At 40.6% G+C, this 13211-nt stretch overlaps 1 long non-coding RNA gene and 1 pseudogene across 2 annotated transcripts in view; one reads left to right on the top strand and one right to left on the bottom strand.

Annotated features, from left to right (window-relative positions):
• Positions 1 to 13211, bottom strand: part of LOC137984608 (uncharacterized) — a 46883-nt gene that overhangs the window by 28166 nt on the left and 5506 nt on the right. The window contains exons 2-3 of one of the 2 annotated variants that reach the window (XR_011119124.1): positions 4720 to 4765; positions 4223 to 4501 (exon numbers count right to left, since the gene is read on the bottom strand). The exons of the other annotated variant lie outside the window; for it this stretch is intronic. This is a non-coding gene — a long non-coding RNA (uncharacterized lncRNA). Of the gene's footprint in view, positions 1 to 4222; positions 4502 to 4719; positions 4766 to 13211 lie in introns of those variants that run through there. 2 annotated transcript variants of the gene reach the window in all.
• LOC137984604 (uncharacterized) overlaps positions 5078 to 13211 on the top strand; it is a 15450-nt pseudogene continuing 7316 nt past the window's right edge.

Raw genomic sequence — 13211 nt, 5'->3', positions numbered from 1 at the left:
CCTCTTAAGCTGAGTTGATCATATCCTTCAGTCTCAAGTACCTGGCTAACTGACCATTTCATTGAAATTGTGAGGATGATAATTGTAACGTACCGTCACAAACAGATGACGACAACAAGTAGCACGGTCACGGCCGCGAAATACATACTGGCGTTCTCATAATCACTGTGCCATGATTCTACGGCGCTGTAGACTCCACTGTTGCAGTGACCTGAATATACATTAAGGAGAAATGACACAACTTGCGGCGGCCTGTCGTTAAATTGAGATGAAAATCAATTCATCGCGACCATTGTTGGTTATGTGGGTGAAGTGAGCAAAGAACATGAATAACTATACAGTATACCATGGGGACCCACAGCATTATACAAACGTAATACGCAGGCTAATGACTTTATTACCCAAGACAGGCCTAGAAGAGACCCCATAGAAACACCATCAACTTGGCCTAGTAGTTTGCCTTAAAGATGAATGGCTCTTCTTGTTTGGTTAAGTTTCGGTGACTGAGAGAGAGTAATAATTTACTAGATGGAAATCTAGAAAGATTTTATCGAGTGGTAACCATCAGTTTCTAAAAACTCTTCGCGACTTTGCGACCGAGCAGAGTCATTTTGTCCTAATGGCAACTACTACTACCAGCTAATGTTTATAATACCGGCCTCCCCAATACACAGACTCAGATATACAGTGGGGAAAACTAATTTCAGGTTAGTTACTACGGAAAATAACTAGTATTTGTTCCAAGTAAGTCCTTCAACTAGGAAAATACTACCTAGATAAAATTGGTGAGAAGATGGTGTTACCTACTTATAACCGGTGCGATGTGTGCTATAGGACATCGGTGGTCCACGGAAATAATCAGCGTATGAGCCTCGAGTCCAGATGGCTAACGTACCTGATCACAGACGGAGCTCCGTGATCATGTATGAGTTGGGTGTGTGGAGTTATTGACCTCGTGACCTTCCATAAACGAGTGGGGGTGCAGGTTTCAAATGGAGGGACTCCTCGACATCCCTCCGTAGATTTGGACCTTAAAAGAAACCATTTGATTTGCGAGGTTTATAGCCATAAACAAAACTCCATTGAGTGCGAGCGGGGCCATTGAGACGAGATACCCTACGGCTTTAATTAAAAAGAAGATGCCCTATTCACTTTGGTATTATCTTCATTGAATAATGCTGGCCGATTTTCCTCCTTTTTCCAGATAATCTATTATTAATCAAACCAGAAACGCCTTCCCATTTTCAGTCATACATATGGTGAGGTTGTGACCAGAAAATTGCCTGAACGATTAATTTACTTTATAATTTCAAAGAACCTACAGAAACAGTTATTATTCATCGAACAAGGATTAAAATAAATCTATTTCTGGTAGCTATTTGATGTAATTAAACGCTTAATCAAGCAAGGGTGAACTTGGACGTACGTGGAATTTTATTATAAAAAATATTCCACCTTCTGTTAAGTTTGTCCGTCAACAGATGCGATCGGAGTGTTCTGTCTACATACTTTGAGTGCAGTAAATGGGCACTAAATTTTGAGCGCGGTCTTGAAGTCAGCCCAGAGCGTAGTGCGTACATTAATTCTTCAACTTGTATAGGGAATTTCTGTACTGTGTCTTAGGCCCACATTTCTCCTCATTTCTTCTTTTATAAATTTTTAATTCTGAAGTCAATTCAACAGCACAACCCGCACTGTAGACATGAATGATGGCCCGGGTGAATGGGGCCCGTGAGGAGAATATGATACTAAGTTTGCTTGGCACGGGTAACTGCGGGCGAAAGGATAACTGTAAAAAACTCGTGCGTTAACGCTTCTCGTCGCGTCCTGCAGGACATCGAATACAACACCCAGTCGGATGCTCTAACCCATTGCTCTAGTTTCGAATGCACGCATAATACACTTATGTTTTTCCCCCAACTTTTTGCCTAAAAAAGGAGCCCATTCTGGAGCGTTGCAAACTTTCATACAGCGTGTTCTGTGAAACGGCGTTTTTCCCACATAGTAGGTTTATTTATTAGACTAGCCCTTCCCGCGAATTAGCCAAAAAACAAGGCAGTTCCGGTTCGGTGACCCTATGACGTCAGCTTAGTTCTTGTAATTGGTCTTTGGGCTCCGTGGGAGTCTCATTCGCGGGAAATTCAATCTAAAAATAAATCGTTCTGTGAAAACGCCGTTTACACGAACACCGTAGAGTTGTAGGCTCCGGGTCATGGTTTCCTGGCATAAAACCATTGTTTCAAATGCTCTTGGGAAACTGCATATTCCCAGGACCATTTGAAAGCAATAGTGCAATGCAAAATTTGAAGGCAAAAAAAATTGTATTATGTGGCATTCGAAAATAGAGAATTGAGCAACTAGGATAGGCTTCTAGGGGAACTAATAAGTCGTAGGGTCGATTTCTGTCTAGGACTCTGATATTTCAGTTGTCCTTTCGTTAGTTGCCCGTTGCCAAGCAACTTGTATCATATTTTCTACACGGACCTATTACACCCTTTCCATTTTCATGTCTTTGTAAAAAAATGAGGGGCTTGATAAACGGGAAAGATAACGACTCACCTCCCTCGGAGTTCTAGTAGCTCAATGGGAAGTGCCTCCAACCTGTGTACCGGAGGTCGTAGGTTCGATTCCCTCACTGGACTCTGATTTTTCAGTTTTCCTTTCGGCCAGTTGCCCGTTGGCTAGCAACTTGTATCATAACCACACTGTACTTCTGCTCAAGGTCTTATCCCAGTTTACCTAATTGGTTTCTCAGTACAATGCATCAAACAAGCGTGAGAAAACTGTTTAAGATCGGCGAACGTATAGTAACATTTGATATTAAAGAGCCCTGTAAAGAAATGATTGGGTTGAATGCCAAAGACATTTCGTGAAACTTGAGCGCGAATAGCACGACACTGTAATGACGCCAAGAGTAAGGTGAGTTTTATGAAAGTATTGTAACATTTTCTAATTTTTTTAATGAAGCCAATCTTAATTCAGGTGTCTTTTATCTTATTTCATTGAAATGTTGCAAAAAAAGGTCACAGAAAACTAAAAAAAGTTTGGAAATTGAAAAACTCTGATCGAGTTAAAGGGTTTAAACACACGCCACTTTGGAGATGCTTACAAAACTCACATGATCTAGAGCATGTCTGCAAATTTTCAAATGCAACTACAGATGTTTAATAGGTAAGGGCACCCGTGGGAACTGGTTGCTTGGCGATGGACGAGGGTACAGCTACACAAGCTAAAAATCAGTGTCCCAGGCAGGATGCAAAACTACGACCTCGGACAGCAACACCGGGAGATGCTCTCAGTAGCAATTGAGCCACAAAAACATTGAACCCTCTGAAACATAACTAATGTTTTTGAAAACAGAATTGTTACCTTTTCATTTTAAATTACGTTAGGGGCATTGCTAAATTCAAAACCAATTCCGTGTTTAAATTATTACTCTGTTAATCCATACCATAGTAGGGTAGATTCCTGCGGATTCAAAAAGCAACATTTGATTTGATTTGCGTTAATTGTTGATTTCAGTTTCCCCGATTAGTGCTCCAGCGCTACAACCACGAGACACTTAAATAAAGTTCGCTTCCTTTCCTTTCCTTTTGTCAACAACTGAGGCACTTTGGCTTTTCTCGATGTAGCGCTTGAGTACATGTAATTTGCCATCTCCCTCCCTGCGCCAACAAGCTTTTCTAAAGACCCATTCATAAATGAAGCGAGTCGGGGAAATACAAGTGAAAAGGAAATGTTCTTCTCCATCGATTCTCCACGTTGTTTGAGATGCAGTTGGTCCGTGTTCTTTGCTTTCCAAACACCTTGGTGGTAGAGTCATAGCCTCCGAGATCGTAAAAAAGGCTGAAACTTGTAAAACGTGATTGAAAATTCAAGGTACAAGCGTTATGAGTCACATCCATGTTACACGCAGACTTTACCTGAAAGCAAGAAACAGTTTTGTCTCTGCGAGCAATCGGAAAACAGACATTTGCCAATCTGCAAAGCTGTTGCGTTCAGCGTGATTGTCGAATCAGTCACCCTCATGATCTTAAGAAGGGAGAGGTGGGATAGAGAAACTTGGGCAAGGAAACATCTGCATTGAGGTTGTTGATATTGAAACTACCGCTGTGGCAAAGGGGCAGACGTCAAGGTCAAAGACAACAGTCAGTTAAATATTGTCTTTTCTTTGTGGGCTGTCCACTTTTTATATGATTTGTGCCAAAATAGCAGCGCCTAATCTGTGACGTTGGTCATTGCTATAGGGTGACTCCGGAATCGTGAGGCAGTAAAATCCACAAGGTTAGCTCCTTCCGTTCGAAGGAACGCAGATCCAGCCCTTAAGTGAAAAGGGAACTGAAGAGCCGGCATTAAGGATAATAATCCCATCGCAATAACAGATCATTGACAGCAAGACTGAACATGATGCTGTATAGAGGGCCAGCCTGGTCCTGCCATAATTATCGTCAGGCGTTTCTAAGACCTCAGCAAATGTAAAACATGATCCTTCCTTCTTTGCCTGTGAAAGCAAACCATGACGGTCACAGTGACTATTTAAACCCCTTTAACTTAACAATAAACTTGGACATAAAAAGTAAATCTCTTTCATTTTGGCAAGTTCATTCTACACTGTAGAGTGGAACATTATTTGAAATAGTGGTCCAGTCAACGTGATAATTTGAATTCAAGTTTTTTTAAAATATTATTTTTAAACACAGAATGACATAACCAACTTACCCTACTAGGGAATTAGAATTGGAGTTTGTTCCAACGACCAATGCCCCTGCAATAAATAAGGTCGATTTAAAGTGCAGTTTTTTTCTGCAAGCTTCACCTTTTCAGTTTGTAGTTCTCAATTCATGCGCGAAATACCACCAGTTAACACCGGTTCCAAATTAGTGTCTTCATCTAAACGTTTCCTACATTGTGTTTTTACATCAAAGCTCCGATAAAAGTGTTTTTAAATCAGAAAGATCTGTCAATCCAGGAGGAAAATAAGATTCTTAGGTTCCCTGAGTCTACTTGTAGTAGTCTATGTGTAACTGAGGTAAATCGTCCTATGTAAAGTATCAGATAATTTGAGGGGTCTAATTTGGAAATGATCGGCAGGCTCTAGACCCGGTGATACAGCATGCACTGTGTGTTGGGAGAAATAATGGAGGATCGGATCGAAGAGTGACCTACCTTACCCAGGAAGAAAGTTCAAATGGTGAGTGAATCAGATTATCATTGTGTAGATGTTTACGATCGTGTTTTGTTTTGTCCCAAAACATTTCATCTCTCACATGTTCTAATGTATGCTTGGAGATTACGACATTTTGATCAGGCAAACGAAATGGCAGAGCTTTCGAATGGAAATCGCGTATTTCTCGCTTTAGATTAAGTTGAATGCAATTCTTTACCCGAAAGTATCTAAAGCATTTGTGTTCGAGTAAAACTCAGTAAAAGGTCGACTACATTGTTTAGACTATCTCCTCAGAATTTATAAGTGCCCTTGTATTTACATTCCACTTTTTCCATAAACCAAGCCAAGGTTTAACACGAGTCATTCTTCCATTCTACTTAGTAATTTCTCGTGTCTACGATAACAGATTAGTGTCAATATACGGTAATAAATTAGGTTAAAATAACACACTAAATGATTGTGTTTAAGGGTTAAGTATTACTTTCACTTTTCTGAAAGACACCTTGAGCACTGTAAAAAAATCCTAATTAGTTTATTAAAGTCAGGAAGACCGAAGAACCAAGAGCATTTGTTTCATTCTTTCCCAGCGGTGCTAGTAGCATTTATTTTATACCTGGTAGAAGTTTAATTTTGTTTGTTTGCTTGTTTGTTGTAAATTGTACAAAATTGCTCCATGTCTGGATCAACATTGTCCAAGTATCAACTTAAACTGTCGCCAACAACTGAGAGGATACACTAGATTTTGCAGTCAACATATTTAGCCATCCCGCTCGTTGTATTTACTTCTGAAAATCATTCTTGTGAAAAATCGCGAGTACTCTAACTTGATTACTCCCTTAATTACGTGTTCGCTTACTTTCTAAGGAAGCGTCCTCGGCTGTAAAGAGAACCAAGACGCAATTCTACAGGACAGATATTTTATTCACCTTGTCTTCTTAGGGTCAAAGCCATGTGAAGAGACTCCACAAAATCACATCTTGTAATGAATAATTTACTTGGCTTGTTGTCCTTATTGCTGGTGGAATGGCCCCTTTCTGGATCAGGTAAAATGGAAATAAATATCTAAGGTCTGTAAAGTTGCAAGGTTTTTCAAGATCGGCAGCTGTTTTATTTCCTTAGCATTTGCCTTGCTTCAATTTAACTTTTCCCTGAATGCCTCAGGAAGAGAAGAATCAGGGTGTTTGTTGCCATGGAGACAGATGACAATCAAAACAGTCGACTTAGGCTATACTGTATTTAGAAGTTATCAATCCTTACAAAATGCAAAAATTCCTTACTTCCTCCTTAAATCCTTACAAAATACTTCGCTGTAAGACAGATAACAAATACATGAATCTGTACAGATTTAGGGTTTAAACATCAAACTGCTAAGACGCTTTGACCTTTGCAGGAACGCCATCTTTTCAAGGACCATACGATAGACAAATCCATCGAAGTCATCTGAAGGGCAATGACCACTTTGCACCAAATTCATACAACCAATTGATAGCAAGGCGTTCTAGAACCAATTCTTGGATAAAAGCCAATGTCCCCTCAAGGAAACAATATGAAGAGTACTATCATTCTCACATTAACCCAAAGACGGTTGATCTTCAAAGGAAAACATTTAAATTTACCAGAAGAGTTCCTGGTAAATCATATGGAATGAAAAAACAAAGGTGGGAGGATGGGCCATCAAAATGGACGGACTTAAAGAGAGTGCGTCCAGCTATGAGGGATGTGCAAAAATCGCTTAGGCCAAAAGACACTGTTAAAAAGGCAACTCTTTCTTCAAAACCACGTTTGCCAAGGAACCAAGGCGATCAAAAGAAGAAGAAACAATTTATCGTTGCAAATTGGGGAGGATTACCTCTGGGAAATGGCTTGGCACTTGGGTTAGCAGGCACACCCACCGCCAGCTATGGCACCGGTCTAGGCACAGGGCTTGGAACCGGTTACAATACAGATCTTAGCACGGGTCTTACCGGAAGCTATGGCACTGGCCTTGGGACTATGCTTGTTGAAGGTTATGGATCTCAGGGAGAAAATGGAGTTTTAACTAACAGACAGACGTTTGGTACGAATTATGGAGTTTCTAGTAACAGGCAAAGTTCACCAGCCTTGGAAAACCTAGCAGGATTGAATTCATTGACTTCTCAGGCGGGACTTAACTACTTATCAAATCTAGATTCCCTAGGTGGAACAACTGACCTTAATTCTTTAAATTCTATCAGCCAATATCGGAACAGTGATTTGGACATATTGGGTAACAATGCCAATGCAGGTTTAAACGGGCTAAGTTCACTGACGAGTGGTACGGCACATTATCTCGGAAATAATGAGCTGGGAAACTCTTTACATTCCTTACAAGGAAAACTTGCAGGTGGTGGAAACAGGCAGGGAATTGGATGTAAGTACATGTCATAAATGAAATTATTTTGTGAAGGAAAAACACAGATTCTAGTTTCTACGAATTCATTGCATGATTCCTGAAGTGAATGTATAAATCTGAAGTGCGGATAAAGATGAAAGAAAGAAGTGGTCCTCGCACCTATCTGGAAAAATTAAGCAATTTTCTCTTATAGACACCTGAACAATTAAGTACTTCACGGGAGCACATGAGTCCAACAAAATGACCTGGGGCCCGTTTCTCGAAAGTCCCGAAACTTTACGGGCCATTTTCGGGTGTCACAATTCCCTTTGTATCTCAAGAATGGAGAGGATTTAAGTCGTCAAACTTCACAGTCACTTTTCTTTTTGTTACCTTGAAAACATGCTAAAAGATCGGCTTTCCATAACAAGCGGTTTGGCAGCTTCACAAATGGCTTTTCGGGCCCGAAAAGTTTTCGGGATTTTCGAGAAACGGGCCCCTGCTCCCAGCCGGGAGGCTTCGTAGCTCAGTTGGTAGAGCATTGCATCGGCATCGCAGAAGTCATGGGTTTCAATCCCACAGAGGGCCAACTGAATTTTTCAGGTGCTTATTAGAGACAAATGCTTAAATTGTCCACATGAGTGTGAGGATCACTTCTCCCTTCCATTATTATATGATTGTTTCTCTCAACTTTGCCATTCAGCAGCGAAATTGAATTTTGGCAGGCGAATTCCCTCTTGACCAACATGTCCTGTGTTCGAGCAACAGATAGGCACATTGTCAAGTGGATTACAATTGGTGAACCTCAATTTATCTGCGAGAGTTTTCCCGAAGAAAGTCCGTTTTCTGCTCTTTTTGATCTTGCGATTTGATTTACAGGTTACCCAAAGTATTAGTGTTATTAAATTTTCCAAACCATTTTTTTCTGTTATAGCAATGGACCTTGGCATGGACGATCTTCAAGGCAACGGCATGTCCGATAGTTCCCTGCAGCAGATCCTGGGTCAAATTATGAATGGGGTGGGAGGAGATGGTGGCGAAGGAGGGAGAAAGGGGGTTACATGACGAACAGTAACAGCAATGACGATATGGGAGGAGATGTGGGGAATCTTGACCTTGCGTCTCTTGGGATCAACTTGGGGATGGGAAATGGGGTGGGAAACAGGGTAGGAAACGGAATGGGAAACGGAATGGGAAACGGAATGGGAAACGGAATAGGAAATGGAATGGAAAATGGAGCGGACAACAGTATAGAAGAACTAGGAGGGATGGCAACAATATGGAACATGGAATAGGAGGAATGGGGAATAATATTGGGCACGAAATGGGAGGCATGGGAAATGGAATAGCAAATGGTATGGCAAATGGAATGGCGAATGGCATGGGGAATGGCATGGAAAGTATGGGAGGAGTAGGCGGGGCTGGATTAGCCATGGGATTGGGAGGGATGGGGGGAATGGGGGAAATGGGATCAATGGGGCCAATGGGTGGAATGGGACATGGTCTAAAGATTGGAGGAATACGCATTGGAGGACATGCTGCCGGGACTATGGGAAGTCACGATGATCCTAATACGGAGGTAAGAGACACCCTATATTTGAACAGTAGTTGCAAATTAAATGGAATCGCAAGCTGCACGAATTTTTGACAGCCCCAGTATCTTAGACAATTGACAATGGGAGATGTGAGCATACCCAGAACTATATAAATTTAGGGAAAAGATTTGATCGGAAATTGGAAAGCCTCATCAAAAGAAAAAATAATTTAGAGAAAAGCTATACTTCATTGACTGTTGGTACCACAGGTGGAAGATGCACAACCTTCTGATTCCCCCGACGAGCAAACATTTCCAGGTCTCATGCACCGACCATTGGCCATTGCTCCCATCGTACCTGGGCAGACGGTGCATGCGCACGCAAGTGACAAACCCAAGCGACCCAAGTATCCAACATTTGACATCTCACCCGCAGATATGGCTCTTAAGGTTCAACTGAAGGCTCACAGAGAACATCAAAAAAAACTTAAGGTAACATATCAACACTGTACCCAAAAATCCGAAACCCATGCATGTAGGGTAGTAGAGTTTATAACGTAGCAAGGTCTCATGGCATACAGAGCATATTTAGAACTTTGGAGACTGATCTTAAGTGATATTAATTATATTTCTCCAAGTGATCAGCCCTATGCCTCTTTAAAGCGATTTTCATGACAAAACATTTGATAAGCGGGTGAAATAACGACTGACAAATGCATGATTGATCATGACAAATGCATGGGATGTATCTTTTAATATTTTTTCGTGTTCAAAGAGTGATTGAAGAAGACTTTTTATGAAGTGTTTTATGACGGTCCTGAGGCTATAATGTCATACTCGAATAAACTGTCCGCAAGTTGAGGAAAGTATTTTGATTTCTCATAACCTGTGTAAGTGATTAAATGGCAGGGCTACTTGCTAATGTTTATCGCTCAATTTCTTTTAGGAATTGAAAATGAAGCTTAAGAGGCTCAGGGAAAAATTACGTAAACTAAAAGTCGATTACAAGTACGCTGACGAAGAGGAAGAAACGGCAAAGTCAGAAATGGAAACACTCAAAGATTTGAAGAAGGCGACAGAGCAAGCCATCCGGGAACTGCAAGTTGAGGCGGCGAAAGCAAACAAAAGAAAAGGTTGGATTAATTGATGTATAATAACTCGGGTTTCATCAAAGTAATTTAGCTCATTTAGTACACGGAGGTACTCAAATGCACTTTCCAAGACAGTGTAATTAAAAGACTTTGCCCGAGCATTTGTGGTACAGCCATGCAGTGGAAATAATGAAATATATTCAGTCAAAATTCACAAATCTCTGCCCCTCACCTTTTGAATGATGCCCTTCCCAGACACTTTGAATGTTGCCCTTCCCGTACACGATAGCTCAAAGTATGTGGTCAGTGCATGTCAATACACCGTTTGCAAATTTTGTGGCTCTTGATCGAAGCCTGTTGCTAACTGATGCTAAGGATCAACTTAACTAATTTCGTTTGTGCTGCATAGCTCCGCTAGCCCTTATGGTTATATTCTAGGCAGCCAGTACTCTCCACTTAAGTATATGTTTTTTTATTGTAATTAATTTTCTATTGTAGGCAAAAGTACAGTAAATTGCTGTTGTTGTCGTTGAAGCAAGTGCGTTCAGTGCAAAATGGAACTTGACCAATAATTAACATGCCTTTTTTTAACCAAGGTGTCAAGAAACTCATTTTCATTCACAACATTCCTGACTCAAACGGACACAGACCTGGGTTTGCAAAACCAAACACCTTAGCGGATCTAGGAACAGATTTGCTTGCCCTTATAGACTCCAACACAAACAAACCAACTTCTGGTCCGGTGCGGGAAGGACCTACTCGTGCCAGGCCGCCAACGCTCATACCGGCTCCTCCGATGACCGAAAGAGCTGAGAAAAAAGGGCCTATGCACGATGATACACAGTCACTGACAGAACTTGAAAAGCAAGCTGAGCAGGAAATAGATTTCACAGACAACGATAAGAAAAAAGGTACACTATCATCTTAATAATCAATTGTTTTCCGTGATATACGCCACATAAATCTCTAACTTTTTCTCTCAATAGTTAAACAGCAACCATTGAATGAGGGATTAAAGATAAAAATTCCAGGTAGGACTCTTTTGCGAAACTCCGTCTACTTACATCATCAAATTAATAATAATCACTTTATTTAAAAGGTTTCAAGGTTATTTTAGCCGAGCACGAGTGCTCTACGAATTGGGGAGACTACAAATCAACTGAAATCAGAACAAATCAAATCAAATGTTGGTTTTTGAGGAGAGGGGAACATCGGAGTACCCGGGGAAAAACCTCTCGAAGCAGAGTAGAGAAACAAATTAATGCAAGAATGTGCCGTGGCGTTACATATTCTTAAATTGAAATTAACAGTTGTTGGCTTTCCGCCGAAAGAAAAGCATGAAACATGAAGAGAATATGTTGCGGGTAGCATTTTCTGCTTTCAATCAATCAATTGATAAATTCATTGACTGATGAAAAATTCAAAAAGATAATCAATCAAACGTCATTGACAGAGGATCGGGAAAAAGAATAGACTTGGATAATTCTGCTCGCAAGAATCTCTTATTTTGCTCGAGTTCTGTTCGGTATCCCAAGAAATGTCTGCTTTTCGGGCCGTATGTATTTTCCTAAATATGGAAGGGAGCTAGGGCAAACTTTTAATACTAATTAGTCATTCATTATGCAAAGCGTAATAACTATAACACTCTATTATATTAGTGGAGACTGTGAAAATTTTCAAGGTTTTTTCCATTGGTTTTGCATTTGGTAGTCATGCTTTCTCACCAATTTTATTCATATCATTACTATAACTGATTTCCTGTTATTCTGCTCCAAGTCCGCTCAAAACTCCCTAGATCTGCTGATAGAATGCTCTCCCCAAAAATGTTTTATTTAGATTGAGATTCAGCTGACAAAATATTTATCCAGAGATCACCGACAGATTTAATGATATGGAAATAGCTGGAACAAAACGTTTTATTCCCAAAGGGTCTGAGTTGGGTACAACATTAGTTAGCCGATTAGCTCTATTACAAATTAAAGTGATAGTTTTTCAGAAGCATTGGCCGTTGTCTCGCTTAACATTCCTGAAAATGGTTTGTTTGTACACTTCGTTCAGCGACTTAAAAATGATACGTGTTTTCACAAGACTAAATGAGAATGTAGTAGTAGTAGTAGTAGTAGTAGTTGTTGTTGTTGTTGTTGTTGTTGTTGTTGTAGTAGCAGTCCCATTCTCTAAAAGATGCTCTTCCACGGAGTCGTGTACTATAAGTAGTAGTATCGTTACAAATATACAAAGTATACAAAAGAGAAAGTTATTACAACATGTGTGAGCTTGTAGCCTGCTTAGCCTCAGATGATTCCATTAAACAGCACCACTGTAACGGAAACTCTTTTTCAGGGCCCCAGTGTATTTTCTGAGCCCCGAAGGTTGCGTCTATGGACTGCAATTATTTTGACAAATTTCTCCACTAAATATTCTGGTAGTCGGTGTTTTGTTTGTTTTTTTTTCTTTTGCTGTTTTGAACATTGAAGTTTTCCTTTATGACTTATCTGCAGCTCTTTCTCTTTATTTGGGGATCGGAGTACAGGGGACACTTTGCGACGTCAGTTGTCCGTATTCCCAGAAGCCAGTGATGTTGAAGTTGACTAGAGGGGCAAGAGGACATCTAATTGCCTTCATCTCTTGACTTATCTACGAGAACGAAATTTCGATGTTGTGGTTTAATCTATGCCTGGGCCACACCAGTATTTCCAGGAGAAAGGAAAGGAAGGGAGAGAAACTTTATTTTAGTATCTGGTTGCTCCAGCGCTAGATCGCTATTTGGGGACACTGAAAAGTGAATTAACAATTAACGTAAATCAAGTCAAATGTTGGTTTTTAGGGATAGGGGAAACCGGAGTACTCGGAGAAAATCTCTCGGTGCAGAGAAGAGAACCCACAAACTAAACCCACATTTGAAGCCCAGTCTGCGAATCGCACCCGGGCCACATTGATGGCAGACGAGTGCTCTCGCCACTGCGCCATCCCTGCAGAGACTTATTATTTACATTACATAAAACATTATTGCACTTATCTAAATTTTGCATATTATCTGTTTTAGAAGCGGCTCCAGTCACGCATAAGGAA

This window comes from Montipora foliosa, chromosome 14 (assembly GCF_036669935.1).
Source record: "Montipora foliosa isolate CH-2021 chromosome 14, ASM3666993v2, whole genome shotgun sequence".
Taxonomy (NCBI): domain Eukaryota; kingdom Metazoa; phylum Cnidaria; class Anthozoa; order Scleractinia; family Acroporidae; genus Montipora; species Montipora foliosa.
This window is presented reverse-complemented; position numbering and strand designations above follow the sequence as displayed.